Source organism: Gouania willdenowi, chromosome 11, assembly GCF_900634775.1.
Source record: "Gouania willdenowi chromosome 11, fGouWil2.1, whole genome shotgun sequence".
Taxonomy (NCBI): Eukaryota; Metazoa; Chordata; class Actinopteri; order Blenniiformes; family Gobiesocidae; genus Gouania; species Gouania willdenowi.
Window position 1 is genome coordinate 24,290,058 of NC_041054.1, and position 24,333 is coordinate 24,314,390.

At 39.7% G+C, this 24,333-nt stretch overlaps 9 non-coding genes across 9 annotated transcripts; all 9 read right to left on the minus strand.

The window, feature by feature from the left end:
* Positions 1 to 95: 95 nt before the first annotated feature.
* Positions 96 to 177, minus strand: trnas-gcu (transfer RNA serine (anticodon GCU)). The gene has a single exon. It is a non-coding gene; the product is annotated as a tRNA-Ser (tRNA).
* Positions 178 to 985: 808 nt separating this feature from the next.
* On the minus strand, positions 986 to 1,067 carry trnas-gcu (transfer RNA serine (anticodon GCU)). The gene has a single exon. It is a non-coding gene; the product is annotated as a tRNA-Ser (tRNA).
* Positions 1,068 to 1,863: 796 nt separating this feature from the next.
* On the minus strand, positions 1,864 to 1,945 carry trnas-gcu (transfer RNA serine (anticodon GCU)). The gene has a single exon. It is a non-coding gene; the product is annotated as a tRNA-Ser (tRNA).
* A 776-nt stretch (positions 1,946 to 2,721) lies between these two features.
* trnas-gcu (transfer RNA serine (anticodon GCU)) lies at positions 2,722 to 2,803 on the minus strand. The gene has a single exon. It is a non-coding gene; the product is annotated as a tRNA-Ser (tRNA).
* Positions 2,804 to 4,475: 1,672 nt separating this feature from the next.
* Positions 4,476 to 4,556, minus strand: trnas-gcu (transfer RNA serine (anticodon GCU)). The gene has a single exon. It is a non-coding gene; the product is annotated as a tRNA-Ser (tRNA).
* A 796-nt stretch (positions 4,557 to 5,352) lies between these two features.
* trnas-gcu (transfer RNA serine (anticodon GCU)) lies at positions 5,353 to 5,434 on the minus strand. Its single transcript has one exon. It is a non-coding gene; the product is annotated as a tRNA-Ser (tRNA).
* Positions 5,435 to 6,225: 791 nt separating this feature from the next.
* Positions 6,226 to 6,307, minus strand: trnas-gcu (transfer RNA serine (anticodon GCU)). Its single transcript has one exon. It is a non-coding gene; the product is annotated as a tRNA-Ser (tRNA).
* An 810-nt stretch (positions 6,308 to 7,117) lies between these two features.
* Positions 7,118 to 7,199, minus strand: trnas-gcu (transfer RNA serine (anticodon GCU)). Its single transcript has one exon. It is a non-coding gene; the product is annotated as a tRNA-Ser (tRNA).
* An 804-nt stretch (positions 7,200 to 8,003) lies between these two features.
* Positions 8,004 to 8,085, minus strand: trnas-gcu (transfer RNA serine (anticodon GCU)). Its single transcript has one exon. It is a non-coding gene; the product is annotated as a tRNA-Ser (tRNA).
* Positions 8,086 to 24,333: the final 16,248 nt, after the last annotated feature.

Genomic DNA, 24,333 nt, shown 5'->3' on the forward strand with positions numbered 1-24,333 from the left:
GTTTGTACATTACACAGTAATGACTGCAGCACGACTATTTATTTGAAGGTTGATCACTGTTAATAGGTCACCACAGTTAAGGTCAAGCTAAATCTCGACGAGGATGGGATTCGAACCCACGCGTGCAGAGCACAATGGATTAGCAGTCCATCGCCTTAACCACTCGACCACCTCGTCGCTTACAGATTCTGAAAGCACCCACCAGTGTAGGTGTAAAACTAGTAACACGAAACCGAGACATTCACAACACACTGATTTTGTATTAGGAGGATGAATAATCCCCATTGTTAAGAAGGAATATACATAAAACTCCTCTAATGTGGTATCTGTGAAGGTGAAAAATGCTAATCCTGTCAAGGGTTTTAAGTGTTAATGAAAAATACTGAATATTTTTCAGAAAATAATGCTTAATTGCACCAATTTTTTCTGTAAAAATATGTGAAATAAATTGATGTTAAGTTTGCCAAGTAAACAGAAAATTGATGTAAGTAAGAATTGTTAAGTCTATCTGGATAAAAATGTGTTGAAATCTGAGAAATATTTTTGGCGTATCCTGCTCACAGAAAAACATACAATTAAACATTAGTGAAAATATTACCCCCTTGGAATAGGTATTAACTATATAAAATATTTATTTTATAAAATCTAGATCAAATCATAATCTATTACTGACAACTTGTAAAATGTACTTGTAGAGCTGTTGTATGAAAGCAATATCACACTAAAAGTCATGCTGTTGTTTTGAAATATCAGTACTGGTGTGATTCGGTCATAAGCATGAGGTCGAATGCCGAGTACTGTAAGATAAATACACAAGATATGATAACCTGCTACAATTCACTGACGGTAAACACTATGAAACACTGTATATCTGGATTGTTTGTACATTACACAGTAATGACTGCAGCACTGATTTCAGTATGACTATTTTTTTGAAGGTTTATCACTGTTAATAGGTCACCACAGTTGGGGTCAAGCTAAAACGCGACGAGGATGGGATTCGAACCCACGCGTGTGGAGCACAATGGATTAGCAGTCCATCGCCTTAACCACTCGGCCACCTCGTCGCTTCCAGATTCTGAAAGCACCCACCAGTGTAGGTGTAAAACTAGTAACACGAAACCGAGACATTCACAACACACTGATTTTGTATTAGGAGGATGAATAATCCCCATTGTTAAAAAGGATTATACATAAAACTCCTCTAATGTGGTATCTGTAATGGTGAAAAATGCTAATCCTGTCAAGGGTTTTCAGTGTTAATGAAAAATACTGAATATTTTTCAGAAAATAATGCTTAATTGCACCAATTTTTTCTGTAAAAATATGTGAAATAAATTGATGTTAAGTTTGCCAAGTAAACAGAAAATTGATGTAAGTAAGAATTGTTAAGTCTATCTGGATAAAATTGTGTTGAAATCTGAGAAATATTTTTGGCGTATCCTGCTCACAGAAACACATACAATTAAACATGAGTGAAAATATTACCCCCTTGGAATAGGTAATAACTATATAAAATATTTAATTTATAAAATCTAGATCAAATCCTAATCTATTACTGACAACTTGTAAAATGTACTTGTAGAGCTGTTGTATGAAAGCAATATCACACTAAAAGTCAAGCTGTTGTTTCGAAAAATCAGTACTGGTGTGATTCGGTCATAAGCACGAGGTCGAATGCCGAGTACTGTAAGATAAATACACAAGATATAGTAACCTGATATAATTCACTGACGGTAAACACTATGAAACATTGAATATCTGGATTGTTTGTACATTACACAGTAATGACTGCAGCACGACTATTTATTTGAAGGTTGATCACTGTTAATAGGTCACCACAGTTGAGGTCAAGCTAAATCTCGACGAGGATGGGATTCGAACCCACGCGTGCAGAGCACAATGGATTAGCAGTCCATCACCTTAACCACTCGACCACCTCGTCGCTTACAGATTGTGAAAGCACCCACCAGTGTAGGTGTAAAACTAGTAACACGAAACCGAGACATTCACGACACACTGATTTTGTATTAGGAGGATGAATAATCCCCATTCTTAAGAAGGAATATACATAAAACTCCTCTAATGTGGTATCTGTAAAGGTGAAAAATGCTAATCCTGTCAAGGGTTTTAAGTGTTAATGGGAAATACTGAATATTTTTCAGACAATAATGCTTAATTGCACAAATTTGTCCTGAAAAATTATGTGATATAAATTGATGTTAAGTTTGCCAAGTAAACAGAAAATTGATGTAAGTAAGAATTGTTAAGTCTATCTGGATAAAATTGTGTTGAAATCTGAGAAATATTTTTGGCGTATCCTGCTCACAGAAAAACATACAATTAAACATTAGTGAAAAAATTACCCCCTTGGAATAGGTAATAACTATATAAAATATTTAATTTATAAAATCTAGATCAAATCCTAATCTATTACTGACAACTTGTAAAATGTACTTGTAGAGCTGTTGTATGAAAGCAATAGCACACTAAAAGTCATGCTGTTGTTTTGAAATATCAGTACTGATGTGATTCGGTCATAAGCAAGAGGTCGAATGCCGAGTACTGTAAGATAAATACACAAGATATGATAACCTGATACAATTCACTGACGGTAAACACTATGAAACGCTGTATATCTGGATTGTTTGCAGCACTGACTATTTTTTTGAAGGTTGATCACCGTTAATAGGTCACCACAGTTGAGGTCAAGCTAAATCTCGACGAGGATGGGATTCGAACCCACGCGTGCAGAGCACAATGGATTAGCAGTCCATCGCCTTAACCACTCGGCCACCTCGTCGTTTACAGACTGTGAAAGCACCCACCAGTGTAGGTGTAAAACTAGTAACATGAAACCGAGCCATTCACAACACATTGATTTTGTATTAGGAGGATGAATAATCCCCATTGTTAAGAAGGATTATACATAAAACTCCTCTAATGTGGTATCTGTAAAGGTGAAAAATGCTAATCCTGTCAAAGGTTTTCAGTGTTAATGAAAAATACTGAATATTTTTCAGACAATAATGCTTAATTGCACCAATTTTTCCTGTAAAAATATGTGAAATAAATTGATGTTAAGTTTGCCAAGTAAACAGAAAATTGATGTAAGTAAGAATTGTTAAGTCTATCTGGATAAAATTGTGTTGAAATCTGAGAAATATTTTTGGTGTATCCTGCTCACAGAAAAACATACAATTAAACATTAGTGAAAATATTAACCCCTTGGAATAGGTATTAACTATATAAAATATTTATTTTATAAAATCTAGATCAAATCATAATCTATTACTGACAACTTGTAAAATGTACTTGTAGAGCTGTTGTATGAAAGCAATATCACACTAAAAGTCATGCTGTTGTTTTGAAATATCAGTACTGGTGTGATTCAGTCAAAAGCATGAGGTCGAATGCCGAGTACTGTAAGATAAATACACAAGATATGATAACCTGCTACAATTCACTGACGGTAAACACTATATATTTGGATTGTTTGTACATTACACAGTAATGACTGCAGCACTGATTTCAGTATGACTATTTTTTTGAAGGTTGATCACTGTTAATAGTCACCACAGTTGGGGTCAAGCTAAAACGCGCGAGGATTGGATCGAACCCACGCGTGTAGAGGCACAATGGATTAGCAGTCCATCACCTTAACCACTCTCGGCCACCTCGTCGTTTACTGACTGTGAAAGCACCCACAGTGTCAAGGTGTAAAACTAGTAACACGAAACCGAGACATTCACAACACATTGATTTTGTTTAGGAGGATGAATTAATCCCCATTGTTAAGAAGGATATACAATAAAATCCTCTAATGGGGTATCTGTAAAGGTGAAAAATGCTAATCCTGTCAAGGTTTTAAGTGTTAATGAAAAAATACTGAATATTTTCAGACAATAATGGTTAATTGCACCAATTTTTCCTGTAAAATATGTGAAATAATTGATGTTTAAGTTGCCAGTAAACAAAAAATTGATGTAAGTAAGAATTGTTAAGTCTATCTGGAATAAAATTGTGTTGAAATCTGAGAAATATTTTTGGCGTATCCTGCTCACAGAAAAACATACAATTAAACATTAGTGAAAAAATTACCCCCCTTGGAAGAGGTAAACTATATAAAATATTTAATTTTTAAAATCTAGATCAATCATAATCGATTACTGACAACTTGTAAAATGTACTTGTAGAGCTGTTGTATGAAAGCAATATCACACTAAAAGTCATGCTGTTGTTTTGAAATATCAGTACTGGTGTGATTCGGTCATGAGCATGAGGTCGAATGCCGAGTACTGTAAGATAAATACACAAGATATGATAACCTGATACAATTCACTGACGGTAAACACTATGAAACACTGTATATTGGATTATTTGTACATTACACAGTAATGACTGCAGCACTGATTTCAGTATGACTATTTTTTTGAAGGTTAATAGGTCACCACAGTTGAGGTCAAGCTAAAACGCGACGAGGATGGGATTCGAACCCACGCGTGCAGAGCACAATGGATTAGCAGTCCATCGCCTAACCACTCGGCCACCTCGTCGCTTACAGATTCTGAAAGCACCCACCAGTGTAGGTGTAAAACTAGTACACGAACCGAGACATTCACAACACACTGATTTTGTATTAGGAGGATGAATAATCCCCATTGTTAAGAAGGATTATACATAAAACTCCTCTAATGTGGTATCTGTTAAATTGAAAAATTCTAATCCTGTCAAGGGTTTTAAGTGTTAATGGTAAATACTGAATATTTTTCAGACAATAATGCTAAATTGCACCAATTTGTCCTGAAAAATTATGTGATATAAATTGATGTTAAGTTTGCCAAGTAAACAGAAAATTGATGTAAGTAAGAATGGTTAAGTCTATCTGGATAAAATTGTGTTGAAATCTGAGAAATATTTTTGGCGTATCCTTCTCACAGAAACACATACAATTAAACATGAGTGAAAATATTACCCCCTTGGAATAGGTAATAACTATATAAAATATTTAATTTATAAAATCTAGATCAAATCATAATCTATTACTGACAACTTGTAAAATGTACTTGTAGAGCTGTTGTATGAAAGCAATATCACACTAAAAGTCAAGCTGTTGTTTTGAAAAATCAGTACTGGTGTGATTCGGTCATGAGCACGAGGTCGAATGCCGAGTACTGTAAGATAAATACACAAGATATGATAACCTGATACAATTCACTGACGGTAAACACTATGAAACACTGTATATTTGGATTATTTGTACATTACACAGTAATGACTGCAGCACTGATTTCAGTATGACTATTTTTTTGAAGGTTAATAGGTCACCACAGTTGAGGTCAAGCTAAAACGCGACGAGGATGGGATTCGAACCCACGCGTGCAGAGCACAATGGATTAGCAGTCCATCGCCTTAACCACTCGGCCACCTCGTCGCTTACAGATTCTGAAAGCACCCACCAGTGTAGGTGTAAAACTAGTAACACGAAACCGAGACATTCACAACACACTGATTTGTATTAGGAGGATGAATAATCCCCATTGTTAAGAAGGATTTATACATAAACTCCTCTAATGTGGTATCTGTTAAATTGAAAATTCTAATCCTGTCAAGGGTTTAAGTGTTAATGGTAAATACTGAATATTTTTCAGACAATAATGCTAAATTGCACCAATTTGTCCCTGAAAAATTATGTGATATAAATTGATGTAAGTTGCAAGTAAACAGAAAATTGATGTAAGGTAAGAATGGTTTAAGTCTATCTGGATAAAATTGTGTTGAAATCTGAGAAATATTTTTGGCGTATCCTTCTCACAGAAACACATACAATTAAACATGAGTGAAATATTACCCCCTTGGAATAGGTAATACTATATAAAATATTTTAATTTATAAAATCTAGATCAAATCATAATCTATTACTGACAACTTGTAAAATGTACTTGTAGAGCTGTTGTATGAAAGCAATATCACACTAAAAGTCAAGCTGTTGTTTTGAAAAATCAGTACTGGTGTGATTCGGTCATGAGCACGAGGTCGAATGCCGAGTACTGTAAGATAAATACACAAGATATAATTCACTGACGGTAAACACTATGAAACATTGAATATCTGGATTGTTTGTACATTACACAGTAATGACTGCAGCACTGATTTCAGTATGACAATTTTTTTTAAGGTTGATCACTGTTAATAGGTCACCACAATTGAGGTCAAGCTAAAACGCGACAAGGATGGGATTCGAACCCACGCGTGCAGAGCACAATGGATTAGCAGTCCATCGCCTTAACCACTCGGCCACCTCGTCGCTTACAGATTCTGAAAGCACCCACCAGTGTAGGTGTAAAACTAGTAACACGAAACCGAGACATTCACAACACACTGATTTTGTATTAGGAGGATGAATAATCCCCATTGTTAAGAAGGATTATACATAAAACTCCTCTAATGTGGTATCTGTAAAGGTGAAAAATGCTAATCCTGTCAAGGGTTTTAAGTGTTAATGAAAAATACTGAATATTTTTCAGACAATAATGCTTAATTGCACCAATTTTTCCTGTAAAAATATGTGATATAAATTGATGTTAAGTTTGCCAAGTAAACAAAAAATTGATGTAAGTAAGAATGGTTAAGTCTATCTGGATAAAATTGTGTTGAAATCTGAGAAATATTTTTGGCGTATCCTCTCTAACAGAAAAGACATACAATTGACGTTTAGTGAAAATATTACCCCCTTGGAATAGGTAATAACTATATAAATATTTAATTTATAAAATCTAGATCAAATCCTAATCTATTACTGACAACTTGTAAAATGTACTTGTAGAGCTGTTGTATGAAGCAATATCCACTAAAAGTCAAGCTGTTGTTTTGAAAAATCAGTACTGGTGTGATTCGGTCATAAGCACGAGGTCGAATGCCGAGTACTGTAAGATAAATACACAAGATATGATAACCTGCTACAATTCACTGACGGTAAACACTATGAAACACTGTATATCTGGATTGCTTGTACATTACACATTAATGACTGCAGCACTGATTTCAGTATGACTATTTTTTTGAAGGTTGATCATTGTTAATAGGTCACCACAGTACAATAGGCCAAGCTAAAACGCGACGAGGATGGGATTTGAACCCACGCGTGCAGAGCACAATGGATTAGCAGTCCATCGCCTTAACCACTCGGCCACCTCGTCGCTTACAGATTCTGAAAGCACCCACCAGTGTAGGTGTAAAACTAGTAACACAAAACCGAGACATTCACAACACACTGATTTTGTATTAGGAGGATGAATAATCCCCATTGTTAAGAAGGAATATACATAAAACTCCTCTAATGTGGTATCTGTAAAGGTGAAAAATGCTAATCCTGTCAAAGGTTTTAAGTGTTAATAAAAAATACTGAATATTTTTCAGACAATAATGCTTAATTGCACCAATTTTTCCTGTAAAAATATGTGAAATAAATTGATGTTAAGTTTGCCAAGTAAACAGAAAATTGATGTAAGTAAATGGTTAAGTCTATCTGGATAAAATTGTGTTGAAATCTGAGAAATATTTTGGCGTTCCTGCTCACAGAAAAACATACAATTAAACATTAGTGAAAATATTACCCCCTTGGAATAGGTATTAACTATATAAAATATTTATTTTATAAAATCTAGATCAAATCCTAATCTATTACTGACAACTTGTAAAATGTACTTGTAGAGCTGTTGTATGAAAGCAATATCACACTAAAAGTCATGCTGTTGTTTTGAAATATCAGTACTGGTGTGATTCGGTCATGAGCATGAGGTCCAATGCCGAGTACTTTAAGATAAATACACAAGATATGATAACCTGCTACAATTCACTGACGGTAAACACTATGAAACACTGTATATCTGGATTGCTTGTACATTACACATTAATGATTACAGCACTGATTTCAGTATGACTATTTTTTTGAAGGTTTATCACTGTTAATAGGTCACCACAGTTGAGGTCAAGCTAAATCTCGACGAGGATGGGATTCGAACCCACGCGTGCAGAGCACAATGGATTAGCAGTCCATCGCCTTAACCACTCAGCCACCTCGTCGCTTACAGATTCTGAAAGCACCCACCAGTGTAGGTGTAAAACTAGTAACACGAACCGAGACATTCAAAACACACTGATTTGTATTAGGAGGATGAATAATCTCCATTGTTAAGAAGGATTATACATAAAACTCCTCTAATGTGGTATCTGTAAAGGTGAAAAATGCTAATCCTGTCAAGGGTTTTAAGTGTTAATGATAAATACTGAATATTTTTCAGACAATAATGCTTAATTGCACCAATTTGTCCTGAAAAATTATGTGAAATAAATTGATGTTAAGTTTGCCAAGTAAACAGAAAATTGATGTAAGTAAGAATGGTTTAGTCTATCTGGATAAAATTGTGTTGAAATCTGAGAAATATTTTTGGCGTATCCTGCTCACAGAAAAACATACAATTAAACATTAGTGAAAATATTACCCCCTTGGAATAGGTAATAACTATATAAAATATTTAATTAATAAAATCTAGATCAAATCATAATCTATTACTGACAACTTGTAAAATGTACTTGTAGAGCTGTTGTATGAAAGCAATATCACACTAAAAGTCATGCTGTTGTTTTGAAATATCAGTACTGGTGTGATTCGGTCATAAGCACAAGGTCGAATGCCGAGTACTATAAGATAAATACACAAGATATGATAACCTGATATAATTCACTGACAGTAAACACTATGAAACATTGTATATCTGGATTGTTTGTACATTACACAGTAATGACTGCAGCACTGATGACTATTTTTTTGAAGGTTGATCACTGTTAATAGGTCACCACAGTTGAGGTCAAGCTAAAACTCGACGAGGAAGGGATTCGAGCACAACGGATTAGCAGTCCATCGCCTTAACCACTCGGCCACCTCGTCGCTTACAGATTGCGAAAGCACCCACCAGTGTAGGTGTAAAACTAGTAACACGAAACCGAGACATTCACAACACACTGATTTTGTATTAGGAGGATGAATAATCCCCATTGTTAAGAAGGAATATACATAAAACTCCTATAATGTGGTATCTGTAAAGGTGAAAAATGCTAATCCTCTCAAAGGGATTAAGTTTTAATGGTAAATACTGAATATTTACTGCAATATTTACTTGAAAATACATTATTGTATAAATACAAACATGATTGACAATTAAGAGGACCAATAGTCTTGATGATCCACCCGGAAGCAAAACATCGTCCACAATACCTTTAATGACAGTGAATTTGGTAAAATGATATGAAAAGAATGGGAGGACTTTCTATTATCAAACAATTCTCTAGAAGTGTCACCGTCCTTACTCTGGGAAACCGGCAAGGCTGTCATCAGAGGAAAGATTATATCATACTCTTCTTATAAGAAAAAACAGGAACAGATAGCAGAAAAAACGATTGAAAAAAAATTTAAGAAACTTACGGAAGAATACGCAGCTAACCCGTGTGAACTTTTATTGAAAAAACTCTAAAATACAAAACTTAATATTAAGTTTTGTATTTTATATCTTTATCAGGGTGGTGGGTAACATCACACATTTGGGCCTGTCGGGTGGGGCCCCAGCCCTTCTGCTGATGGCTGGGCCGCCGTGTGGGGATCAGGAGGGTGCGGTCGGGCGTGGCGGGGCAGTGTGTCTCTGGAGGGCTTGGAGGGGTGTTGCTGGGGGCTCTCTTTGCGGGGTCTCCGGGCGGTGCCGGCCTGGTGGGGTGTGGGGGTGCCCCTCCTCTATGGGTGGGGCTTGGTGCTTGTCTCGTTTCCTGGTTGCCTTGCGGGCGCGCCTCGCGGTGTGTGGGTCTGGGGCAGCTTGGCGCGCCGGTGTGGGGGGTGGGCGCGCTGGGGGGTGCTGGCATCTGCGCCGGGGTTGCTTGGCGCTCCGGGGTGGTGCTCTTTGCTGGGGGGCAGCTCTCACTGTTCCGGTGGATGAGGTCGGCATCGGCCGCTTGGTAGGTCTGTCCTGCTATCTGCGGGCTGATGGGTGGGTGGGTTCTGCGCCTTTGGCTGGGGGCTGCTACTCCACATCGGTTGTGTGCCGTTGGGGTGCCTCTCTCCCGCGGTGGCGGCCGCCGGTCGCTCTTGCACCGGGGGGGCATTGCCCCGTGGCTTGCGCTGTCCGGTGGGGGGCGGGGCCTGGGCTGCTGTTCTTCTGGGGCTGTGTGGTCTTGCTGGGTTGTGGCCTGTTTGTGGGCAGGGGTGTGGGGCGCCCCCCATGGGGGCTCGCCCTTGAGGGTTCCCAGTTCTGCGGTGGTGCCCCTGGGGCCCGGCTGGGTGGTGCGGGCCGCGCCCTGCCATGCCTGCGAGTCTGGCTTGAGTGGCGTCCTGTGAGCCGGGCTCTGCGGTGTGGCTGGGCTCTTTGGTGGGGGGGCTTTCTAGGGCTCATCACGCAGGCGGCATCAAGGAAAGGAGATCTGGTGCGCTCTGGGGAGCTTGGTCGGTGCACCTGGGGGCTGGCGGGGCAACTTGCAGCATCCCTTTGGTGCCCTCGGCGACTGTGGGCGTGGTCGCCGTCCCTGGGGGCGCTGCTCTCGGTGCTGCTTCCGTTCCGGGTCCTTCTGGCCTGGGGTCCGGTCCCTGCTGGCTTTGGGCAGCCGGCGGGCGCCCGCTGGCTGCCCGTACGGCGTGGCTCTGGCCATCTGCTGGGCGTGGGCCTTGACTCCTCTGCTGGGGTCTCGGGCGGGGGGCTCTCTGGGCCCTCCCCTCCGGGGTTGGGTGCTTGAGTGTGGGTGGGTGCGGGATGCTGGCAGGGGGCCTTGGGGTTTGGGGTTGGGGTCGGTGGCGGGATGCGCTGGGTGCTCGGCTGCTTGGGGCTTCCTCGGATGTGTGTGTGTGGGGGGCGGTGGCTGCCTCTCAGCCTGGGATCTTGGGGGCGTCTGGGGGGTTGCTCGGCCGTGGGGGGGTGGCCTGGGTCTCCCTGGCCCCCACTCTTTCTGCTGGCCTGGCTGCATCTGCGGGCCCGGGGCAGTTCCTGGGTTTGCGGTAACGGTTTTTGCACATATACTGGTATACGATGCACTGGCATGCCATGGGATGTGGGATAAAACTCATACTGGGCTTAACTTTAGACACGTTAATCCCAAATACCTGCTTTAGGTACTACCACTCACTCATTCCTCCTGTCCACAGCCACCACCATTATAGCTAAGCTTCACACTTGTCACTATACTGGCTTGATTACACAACATAATAAGCACAATATATTCTACAACTTCACATCTCACCCTCACTGTAAAACAGTCTATTCTTCCCCACCCTTTTTTATTTCCTATCTTGAGTCTCTCCTCCCTGCTCCCTTTCCCCTCCCCCTTCACTTAGGTGTAACACTGCTCTCACTTTTTATATCCTCCCTATAATAAAATATTTCTTACCCTTCCTGAGGGAGGGCTGGTGATGGTCACAATTAAAATAACAAAACATGCATTGCTGTCTCATAATGATTGCACTTCTTGTAGTGTTGACCTTTGACAGCATGTGCAGACAAGGAAGAAGAAGAAAAAAGGAAGAAAACATGTCCAGTTAAGTTCTGGTGGCCTCAGAAAAACAACATGTGGGGAAGAGGCAAAAGAAGGAGGTGCAGATTGAAGAGGTTGTTGTGGGGGGTTCTGCGTGGCGCTGGATATATTTTTTTTTTGGCTGTTTGGTTGGTGACACAGAGGGTTGTTGTCGAGATGGATTTGGTGTGTTATGGTGGAGCAGATCCATAACTTTTTCCCCACATGTTTCCTCTACATGGAAGTTGGAAAGATGTTCATAAAAATATTCAGCACTGAAAGATTTGTTGCAAAAGGCACAAATGATCTGAGGCCTCATGTACAAAGACTTGCATATAAAATGGTGTGAAAAAAAGCTGAAAAGAAAGTCAGATGTTTAAATCTGTAAGTACGACTGAATCCACACACCAATCATTTGAACATCTGAATCAACGCGGATGTGAGCGCACATATGTCCCCTCCCTAGCCACGCCCACATTTGCATATGCAAATCATATTGAAATTAGATTGTCACGGGGATTCTCCTCAGAGTCATCAGAAAAAGCTGCAGCTCTTACCACCAGCAACACAGGAAAGAAGAGATTTTAAAACATTTTAAACCGACAACAACATGTGAGACGGAAATGATTCAACAGTGAAGATACAATAATTAATATAGACACACACCGTTCGCTGAAGGCTTGACTGTGTGTGTGTTAAGAAGTGGATAGCAAATTGAGAAAGACACATAAAACGCTATACTACTACTACTAATAACAATAATAATAATAATCTCAAAATGACGTTCTGATCGTGTACATCAGGCTTACAGTGTGTCTTTTTCATCCAACAGGCTTTGGATGTGTAACAAATAAATATGACTCAGTGTAAAACGCTTTGGTATTAAAGCGATCCATGAAAGTGAAGTCAGTTTACCAGTACGTCAATCGCCAACTCCACTGCCTCCCTCCTCTGCCCGATACGACCCCCCCGCAACACCAACACAAACGTGCGCACCCCTCACCGGTCGGTCACGGTGATCAGTCTGGAGTGTGTGCGTGTGTATGTGTTTGGCTGCTAATGATCGCTGGACTGAAAGCATTTTACAAGTGTTCAGATGTGTCTGTTACTCAGAGGACGTCTGATCACCTGTAGTAGATCAGCTCACAGAGGTCTGACGTAGTGAACAACATGTCTGACTCACGTTAGACAGATAAAATAACATTTTAAGCTGTAATTTTATTATTTAGGTAGTGTGCCACATAAATCTTTAGAATTGAAAGCATCAACTATGTATAAGCGTACGTATGCCACCTCAGGACTTGACATGAAAGACCGCACATGTTCACGCCTACTCCACTTTCTGAACATCAAGATTTTGCTGTTGGTTTTGACGTACGCACGTTTTTGGGCATACGTACCTTTTGTACATGAGGCCACTGGTCTTTGCTGTCTTTAGTTGCGCTGCTCTGAGGGGCTGGTGGTTCTTGCTGCATTCCTGCATTACCGGGCTCTGAGCCTGTTCCACTGTGACTGTAGTTGTACTACAGTGCCCCTCTGCTTGATATTCTGATGCGTTCAATGAAAACATAAAGTTCATTTTCAATTTACATCTCCAACACAAAAATGCATTTGGTGTTTTCGTAACAGAAATGACAACATCAACAGATAACACTTCAGGTGTATTCTTGTAAAAATAGAAAATAATGATCACTCACATCATAATTTTTACATATACAGTGGATTTTGTTCCCAAAGATGTCATGTTGTCTGGGTTTTTGGTTGAAAACAGGAGTCACAGGACAACTGTCAATGCGCTGCATGACACCCTCTGTTTTTTGATTTATCATGTTATAATACTATATATTATTATATATTATATTTAACTATAATAATATTGAAAATGCAATACATATAACATACATTATTCATACAATATACACATATGTTTTTTTTTAAACTTTATTTTTTTATTTTTTTTTCAGCAATTAACAAGGGGAACTCTATAGTGTCACACAATTATGCAGTTATATATCACTGATGAAAACTACAGAACAACCCAATCATACACATCATATGTTATACATAAGATATATGGATTACTGTATATTAGTGTTGTGTTCAAGACCACAGTATCCAAGACCAAGACTTGCCCGAGACCAGAATGCACTGAGACCAAGACAAGACCAAGTCTTCCGGGAGCCGAGACAAGACCAAGACCGAGACAAGCCGAGACCGATACCAAGACCATAAACATTTTTTTTTAAATTTAAAAAAATATATAAATTGCTAGAATTAAGACAAGGTTTGACAGTTAAATAACATTCTCTCTTTAGTTGTAGTTTCTTTTAAATACATTTGATGGAGAAAAAAGCTGCCTGCAAAAAATTAACTAAAATATTAAAACTACTACTGCTACTGATAAATTCACAGTTATTCTACATATTTCAAAACAAGATTTTTATGTCAGCTGAATGTACAGCAAGTGTTTAAAAGCATTTCTGCCAAGAAATAACATGGTGAAACTAAATAAAACAAACTCAAACCCTGGAGCAGTCATGTGACAAATCAATCAACAGTTCTTGTTGAGCGAGATCATTATTATTCTGGATACAGTGGAAACAGAAACTATGAAAAATAGTTATATTGTGAACCTATTTATATTGTAGGGGAGATATTATATACAAATATGTAATTGGAGTCTAAAGCCACAAAAAACACCACTTTAAAAAGAAAATAGACTAATATAAGACCTCTTTACAGTTATTTGAGTCATTCTGCGCTTGCGCGACTTGCGGCGATGACGTGCTGGTGACGACATAATCCAAGATGGCGGCGGCCCGGACAACAGCCGACACTATGTAATAAAAGCCTTAAAAGACATGTATATAATGAAAAGAGTGGATGGACAGAAAATCCCGAGTCCGGGCAGCCCGAGTCGGAGACAAGACCGAGTCAAAATGCTTCAGAGTCCAAGACGAGACCGAGACCTTTAAAATTTGGTCTCGAGACCAGAGGGGTATTCTATAAAGGAGGGTTAACAAACTCTGAGTTTATCCATAAACTCTGGGTCAACATACCCCGCGATGGGAAACTCTGGGTATCGGATTTCATTACAGCTGGTATGAAGTGGGTCAATCAACTCTGAGTATGTAAACCTCGGGTTACTTACGTGCATGCGCGCGATATAAAGCCATCATCAATGGATCGAAGGTGACTCAAGCTGCCATGGCAACCACCCGGAAAATAGTGATTTATTCACCGTAATGGGTGAAATAAGTCGGTGTTTGAGGAATATGAGCCTGTTCTAAAGGTGCGATCAGTCTTCAGTAACTATAGTGGCTTAAATCACCTGTAATTAGTCACACTTTTTGGTCGCTTCATCACTTTATTGCTTCAGTGACGTGACGAGTGGTGAATAATATGAATAAAATGTGTCTGAGAAGACGTGGCAACAGCATAGGATGGCTGCATAGAGAGCCCTCCCATTACACTGGATATTAAGACAGTAAATGCCACTAGTTATCGCATCATTTATATTGATTATTAATGTAATATTGTCGCCAGAGTCATCTCGACGTCTTAAAGAATGTCATAAAAAACACTGAAGCGGGACGCAAACCCGCGACCCATCGCTTCCAAGAGCAATGTCACAATTCACTGCGCCATCATACCTTCAAAGATGCGCAAATTACAGATTTAACTGTATAACAATATAAAACAACAATCGAGCCTTAAAAGTGGATTCATTTAAATTGTTATTTCCTCCTTTACATTATCCACAGGTTTGTATTCAGGGAACTTTACTACATACGTCAGTAGATGTTTTAATGCTAGGGATGTAACGATTCACTCAACTCCCGATACGATTCGATTCACGATGCTGGGTTCGCAATGCGATTCTCTCACGATTTATTTTACAAAATGGGACTGTCGAAAAATGATGACTGAAAAATATTCCTTTATTTTTTGGGGGAAAAAAACTATAAAATACTGTATTGTTTTCCTTTTATTTTTCATTGTCAAAAGAATCCCTTGATAAATTATTCAAAACAATGCAATTTAACTAAAAATAAATCTTGAATGAAATAAATAAAGGAATAATACAAATGAAGAAGAAGCCTATTAATTTATATTCTGGTTCTATAGTAAACAATGCAAAACTGCATAGTTGTTTTTAAAAGTGCCACTGAAAATGTATTTTGTGCCTTAACAATTGGACTCAACAAAAAAAAAAAACAGTCTACACTGTATTTAGGTCAGATATTTGTTTGGACCAACAGAGGGCGCTGGTAACCCAGTGGTCGGTTGACATGCAGATATCTTGCAGTGAAGAAGAGATGCTATGCGCTAGTAACCAGAGCTAATAGAAAAACGTGACTTTTACAGATATTCACATAATATTACAGATATTTTTTGGTGATGAAGGGGTAAGGTACGGAGCCCCTTAAGGGACAGGGGTGACAAAAAAACTTTTGCGAGATCTTGCAATACCTTTTGCGAGATCTCGCAATGTTATTTCGTGAGCCAGTGAACCGGAAGTAAAACAGACACACGACAATAGAGGAGCAAATGGGAGCATAATACGAATGTGGGACTGATCATGGAAGACGATTTGGAGCGGTTCTTAGTTTGTAGAGAGGTTCCAACAGAGGACATAACACGAATGAAGAGAGACAAGGTGAGCATACAATTCATTCTATAACTTAACACACTCGCATTCGTGGCAAACAAAGTTAGCGTTAATGCTATGCTATCGTAAGCTAATATAAGCAACGTTTGTAGAAATGCATCATTGTTTTGTTTTAATATAGGGTTGCTTCCTCCATTTTCTTTCTTTCTTTCTGTCTGTCTGTCTCTCTCTCTCTCTCTCACACACACACACACACACACGCTCACCTGGATGAGTCCCATGCAACAAAACTGAAGGATAGCCTTTTCCAGAAAACCGCCGTCAAAGAATCCATTGTCTCTGATATCTGAAAACAAGGAGATCCAGAACTCCACACACTGGTTGCGCAGAAAGCACCACCAATACTCGATCCGTTGATTGGCAGTGCTTGCGCCGTCCAGGTAGCTGTCAACAGTCCCGTCTGGATGAATCGGGACGAGGAACCGCTGAAAGCCTCTGACATAGCCGTTTTCGGTCCCGAGATCAGCTCTCACAATCCTAGGGCAGCCCCCTAAATGTTGGACTGCATCAATGTAATAACCCCCGATCAACTTTGGATCACTACTCGTGGTATAGGCATTAAGCCAGATTATTTTTCGCGAAAAACCGTCGATGCTTCCGTTGATACAAAAGCCATATGGCTTCAGTTTGTCATAGCTGTCCATGTGCCAAATGAAGTTGGGACCTTTCGAAAAGTAGTTCCGTCGTCTTAGGCGTCTTGCTTGCCTTCGTGACACTCCTCTCGGATCCAGCTCCTTTAACACCAAACGCACATCCTCCTTCTTAACTTGTAGTACATGTTCTCTACACTTTGCGTACATCCACCTGTATCCGTGAAGCTGGCCAGAGTACTGTAGTTCGTTGCTGATGAATTCAACCAGGACCGCAAGATCACAGTATCCATTACGACGAGAAAGTCCCCTCGCCCTGAGTATTCTTTTCAGATGTCTCTCACTTATGTCAAAGCCATGTCTGCGGCTGAGAACGGCTTTAATATCTTTACACTTTAGGCCTATAGCAAAATAGAAATCAATAAACTTCCCCCACGGATGAATATGGTCCTCCATTGTCCTGTGTCTGTTTTACTTCCGGTTCTCAGGCGAAGGAAATAGAAATAACGCTACGAAATATCGCGAGATCTCGCAAAGTATTGCGAGATCTCGCAAAAGGTATTGCGAGATCTCGCAAAGTATCGCGAGATCTCGCAAAAGTTTTTTTGTCACCCCTGTCCCTTTAGGGGCTCCGTAGTAAGGAATCATCTATGAACATGTTTAAAAGTAGAAGGCGGCCACAAAGAAAGTATTAGCAGATTCCGCCCACCGCCAACACTTCTGGTTAAAAAAAGTACTGCGATTAAATTTTCACAGTATCGATGTGAATTGTGATACCTATGAATCGATTTTTAACTGCCTTATGATTAATCGTTAGATCCCTATTTAATGTAGATCAACCTCTCAGTGTCTTTCACTTAATGCTCTGCATCCACAATGTTATAAAGAGAATTACCGTTTGCACAAAACGTAAAGCGACACATTAGTAATGATGTGAACACATCTGTGGTGTGTGATGTTACTCATGTGTTTCAGAGAAGAGTGTTAAGGTTTATTAAAGTGTTCAGAAACGGTGTTCAGGTGGGCGGAGTCAGGTAGAAACCCAGGGTTTCTTTGATAAAACCCATATATATATATGTATGTATGTATATATATATAACAGCTTACATTGATATTATAACATTATTTTTGCATCTTTATTTTGAGAGTATGAACAGCATAATAAAAGAACATATTAACAAAATATATTCTTGTATATAACATTGAATATACATTTATCAATAAAAAAGTGCGATAAATTAGAGAGAGAACAAAAAGAAAGAGAATTTAGGTGATCCGTTTTTAGACTACACGTGTTAACATCGGACAAAGAATTAAATAATGCGTATTAAACTATAATCCACCGTTTTTATTTATTGTTGACTGAAACGTACAAGCTCATGATGGTGTTCCAGCTAACAAACATGTATGTTAGCGGGATGTATAAAGTTGCATATAACTGTAAGCATACATTAAATTGAGTTAGATTTAGGGAAAACTACGCCACGTGGTACATCTCGCGAAGGAAGAGTTTTGGCATGATGTATGTACCAAGTGTCGTGACGTGGCTGTTCAGACTTGATTTGACAGTCCGATCGGTAAAGCGTACGGCCACCTCGTCTCCTACAGATAAAAGCACCCACCAGCGTAGGTGTAAAACTAGCACCACATATTGATTGTCAGGATGGGTTTTTAATTTGTAGGGCAGGCAGAAACTCTTGGCCTCCCTCCCAGCAGCTTTCTCCTGCTGGACACCAGGTGCTGGTGATTGGTTACCAGCTGCAATTGATTAAACCAACTGCTCTGTGTATAAAGGGGCAGGCTTTGCGTCAGTTCAGTGCTGGGACATTACTACATTCTCTCTTGTTACCTGGGCTTGGGTTCATGTCAGTAATTCCTGGATCTACAACAAGTGTTTTTCCCTGCATTGATATATTCTTCTTGTTTATCCTTGTCTTGTCTTTTTGTGTTTATGGATACCTCTGTCTCCCTGGACTGTCCACCTGTAGCCTGACCATGCCTTAAAAAACAATAAATATTGGTATAATGCACCTGAGCTCCGCCTCCATCCCTGCATTTGGGTCTGCACCTGCATGTGGCAAGAAGGAATATACAGAAAACTTCTAATGTGGTGTCTGTAAAGTTGAACATTGTAAATCATCTCAAGGGGATTTAGTTTTAATGGTAAACCTTGAATATTTTTCAGAGACTAATTCTTAAAGACAATAGATTTTATTGTAAAATTCTATGAAATCAGTGATATCAATTTATGTTAAGTTAACAGAACATTGATGTGAGTAAGAATGGTTAAAGGTGCAGTCTGCAACTCTCAGATCCCTCTCTCCCACTCCCTCCCTGCTGCTCTCTTGCCCTGCCTCCAAACTTCCCAAAGTCCCTCCCTCAGAGGAGCTAACAAGCCAACGTTAGTCCGACAGCAACGTCACAGTAATATAACATGCTCTGTTAAAAGCATATTATTGCAGCGCTTCTCAACACCTCAGCAGCAACAACAGTGTCACTTACAGCAGCCCACATGGAGGCTGCTGCGCACACACAAACAACACATGCACTACAGAGTTCTAGTGTAACAACTACAAATCAAACATAATGTAAATCAAGCAGCAGTATTTAACTTTCAAGCAGAAAAGTCACCAATTCTATCTTCTACTCCTCCAGACCATACACTGTAAAAAAAAAGTCTGCTAAAAGACAAAAATACAATTAAACTTTGTAAAAATATTACCCCCTCAGAATAGGTAATAACTATATAAAATATTTAATTTGCAAAATGTAGATTGCACACAGGGGTGGACAGGGAATGAGCAATAATTAACGTTACATCTTGGACTACACCACAGTACATTTTGTGCTCTCCACTTGTGGAACTATTTTTATTGGCTGAGCCAAATGATTAAATAAACAAACGAATCATAATCTGTCACTTATTACTGTTAACCTATAAAATGTGCTTGTAGAACTAAAGCAATATCATTCTCATTTGAAGTCACGTTCACAGGACTATGCCATGAATTGCAGAACAAAATGCCTCACACAGCCTGTTCAAGGCAGATACATGTGTGGGCTCATTATTTTTTGTTTTGAATGCTTCATCACCCATTAGCATTAAAATGAATGTTTATTTCTTCACATATCCTGCCCTATGCTCCTAAGTGACAAATACATGTTAAATTTGCAATCTGTGTATTACTAGTCAGATGGGTGTTTGGACAGGTCCATGGTGTTGTCAATAACCTCTAAAAACCTTTTACCTGTTGCCTCCGGGCCTGGCCCCGCCCATTATGACGTTTTGTTAATGTAGTTACTTGAAATGTGATCTGAAGTGTTTTGGTTTGAAAAGTAACTGGCTGTTTTAATGTTGAGTATGTGCTTAACTTCATGTTTCTCTATATTTGCTCTATGCTGAGTTGTTGCGTCGTACTTCGGCATCCGCCAGAAATAGAAGTCCTGCGTATCTCTGTCGGAGGGCTCCAGACTGTCGGAGCTGGGACGGAGAAGATACGCAGCGCACTGGACCCGGTGGAAATTAACACATAAACTAAAGTGAAACCTATCAGCTCCTCTGGCGTGGCGAAGATGTAATGCAGTGGACCCGTATCCAGTGGAAATTGCAGGTGAATGACACTGTCTCAAGTTGCAAAATGTATTATTCCTCCATTAAAGCTGAATGGGTCTAAAACTGCTTTTACATAGGGGTACTAGTCCTGCAAGACAGGGGATAATTTGATCTCTTTGTTTGGCTCAGTTTGCATTCAAAGCACACTTTTTAAATTTAAACTGTACAAAACTGTGGCGCCTGTCAATCGGTGAAGACGCCGCCTGCCGTAGCTCCACTGCACTGTTGGAAGTGGCCAGTGTAATGTTGCAGTAAAGGTTTCTTTGTTTTTGCCCATTCATACGGCTTTCTCTCTCAGGCTGTTACCTTAATTGTGTGGAGAAAACGATGTGTATACAGTATGTGCCTGTGCTGAATCTTCCCTCACTTTCAGTTAGTCATGCATGTGTAGAGCCATGGATAACAAACTGTAGATTTGATATTAGCATGTGGGATCATCATAAGTTAGGGGGAGCACATCCTTCTTTAATCAGTCAGGACATTCCTACAACAGGTTAAAGTGTTACTGAAAGTGAAATTATGGCTTTTGCAGCGGGATTGAAAGAAAAACACCTCAAAGAGATGACTAAATAATTGAGTAGTCTAGGGACCAAAGGTAAAAACGTGACTACATGAATCACTTACCTAGTACCAGCAGCTGGCAGCATGGGTAGGATTTGGTCAAGTTTATTTAAAATATTAGGAACTGTGGTACCTGGAATACAATGTGTGATGGTGTTAAAAAAAAAAAGTATATTCCTATATATTGAATCACAAATAATGAGTGTAGTTGGAGGAAAAAGAGGACAGGAAGTTTATGGGTGACCTGACATCTGGAGTTGAGGGCCCATGTATGGACAAAGGGGATTGTGTGCAGTAGCTTGTCCTGGAGAATGATCTACTTTTGAGGCTGGTGGAGGCAGACACAGCATTTTAATAGACAAAATGAATGGAGTAGAGCAGTGTTTATCTGTTGCGAGTAGGCTAGAACCGTTGTGGGGTGAGAACTGAGGGTAGAGCCGTAGTGCCTTTGCATTGCTGTTTGAATCAGTCTTAGATGAGACGCAGAGGTTTTGGATCGATAATGGTTGGTTCCCATCAGTGGTGGAGACCTTGTCTGGTATTTATCTCTACCAACCCAGCTGGGCCACATCTGCCATCAGAACCGTAATCATTAACGTGAGAAAGTGCTTGAAAACGGTTGTGGAGAGTGAATAGAGATACTTTTCTCATATATTGCTGTATTTTCAAACCAAAATTAGACTTGAACCTTTGCGAGTTTTATTTGACTAAAATTGGACCATAACATCACAGTTTGAAATGACTAAAATGTGACAAAAACTAATAAGCATTTTCGTCCACAATACTTAGAATTAAACTAAGATGGCTGTCAAGAACAACACTGCTGAAGACAAGTGGTTTGTGGTGTCTTCGAAGACTGTGGTTAAGGAAGCAATCTCGTCTCTCACATTCCCCCACTCTTTTTGGAGGGTCGCAACACCCCCCATCTCTGCTGCCATAGTTCTGTTCTAAAAGTGCAGTTTCCACAATAGGCATGTTCTCAAAGGCAAAATGATACACAATTTGCAATGTGAGTCCTACAATACGAGGTCTGTGCACACTTGCAAAATATTTTCTAAAACCTACGAAGGGGCTGCTGTTGGCGGATAAAACATGAAGCAAGAAAAACACCAGGAAATGCAGATGCCCGATTTAGACACACTTCTGCCTGCATACTACACAACAAATAAAAAGACATGGAGTTAAAGTATTATGCTATAAGAACCCCAACAACATAGTATTTGAGATTATTTTACAAGAAGACCCTTGTACTTCTGAAGTCATAGATTCATGTGCTGGAAAAAATGACACAAGTGTTATTAAATCACATTGCCTCATTTCTGCTTAAATTGGAGAGTGTGCACAATGTTACAAACACATGTATCAATGAGCTGGTTGACGAGCTGCATTTTGTCGTGTCTGAATCTGTGTCATCTGTTAAGAACACTGTCATGGATTTTTTTGAAAAACAAATGTGGCCTTGATCATACTACAGTTGTTTCTTTGGAGGAAGAACTAAGATCCACAGACCCATTAGCGACTGTTTTTGATACAAAGGGTCCCTTGTCATCAACATTCAAACGACATATCTGGCAACCCGTGGGTGGCAAAGATGCTTCTGAGCATGTCAGTGGTAACTGGGGCTGTGATATTTGACATGATGTGTGCCTCCAACCACTTTGAATGAGCATCCATCAACACCAGGAACATGTGACCCATAAACGGACCAGCAAAATCCAGGTGAAGCCTGAACCATGGACGGGTCGGCCACTCCCATGGGTGGAGCGGCACAGGTGCAGGCATCTTCTGGTTAGTTTGACGCTGTGAACATGTCTTTACCTTTTCTTCCACCATGCCGTCTATCCCTGGCCACCACACAAATGACCTGGCCAGGCTTTTTATCCATGCAGCATCTCCATTACCGGAGGAAGTCCCGGAGGTGGGATGATCGACCTGGAGCCCCAGAGGATACAGCCATCCATCCATCACACTCAGCTCCAGCTGACGCATGACATAGGGCAGGGCTATTCAATTAATTTGGAATTGGGGCCAGTTCATGAATCTTAGGCAAAATGAGGGGCCGGAGAATATGGGTAATCACAGCAACAAATAAAGAAATTACAACAATAACATACTTAAGGAATCAATATATTTAATTTTGTTAATGCAGAACAATTTATGGACATAAATCCCCACATGGACTACTACTGTACTAACTTCCGTCCATCCTGAACATAAATCAAGTTACCTTGACAATCAGTCCAGGTCAGCCATATCACAGATATTTAAGATTGGACTCCAACAAAAATAAAACCAAAGTGCATAGTAAGGTACAAAAAATAATTCTAACATAACAGTGCATGGTATCATAGCAAGGCAATGTATTTCAAATAGCAGTTTAGATGAGCATATCAGTTGTAAACATTTTAATTCATTTAACTGACAAATAACTATTCAAAATACTTCAACAATAATCACCTCATCAATTTTAGCCCTGCTAACATGAAAACAACAAAATCATTAAACAGTCACTTAGTTGACCTTTCTTCACGTCATTTAATTTTTCTTATCTGCCTATATTGAAATTGAATCAGACACCTCAACTTTCAGTTCAGTTGAACAAAACCATATCAAGAAAAAACATTAAGTATGAGGTGAATAACATGTTCTAAATTGCAGGAGTATACGGTTAAAAAAAAACAACAACTCATCACTTGTTTGACTAATATGCCTGTTATCTTGCATGTCGTTTACCAGCATTTGCTAACTAATGAGAGAAATGGCATTTTTTTGACTTAGCAAGAGCAGTGAAGTCAGGTGTATATGTTGACAGGGCAATGCGCAAGCAGTGTTGCAGATTCTGGTCAGTGAGGGATATGCGGTTGTGTGTTTTAATGGCATTCATGTGTGAGAATGACGACTCACAAGTGTATGTTGAGCCAAACATTGTCAGAAGAAAAAGTGCAAGACCCCTTGAGTGTGGAAATTTTTCTTGGCTGACTACATGGGTCCAGAATTTTTCATAACCTGCCTGCTGCAATGACTGTTGCAAGTCATCTGATGACTGAATGTCAATGAGTTCCAGCTGTAAAAAACTCTCATCCAATGATGGTACTAGCTCCTTTCCTTTCAATGCAAAGTCTGCCTCATCATTCACACAGAATGGGTCTTTAACAAATCTCATCACTTCACTGGAGATGCTGAAATCATCAAACCTGGTGGCAAAGTTGTTTTTCAATGAGTCAATAAAGCCTGACATCACCTCGGTAATTTGCAGGCCAGATTTCCTTAATGTGGGGAAGTGGAGCATCTTCTCAGGACAAAGATCAGCAGAGAAGAGTGAGAGTTTTCTTTGAAAAGCACGAAGTTTC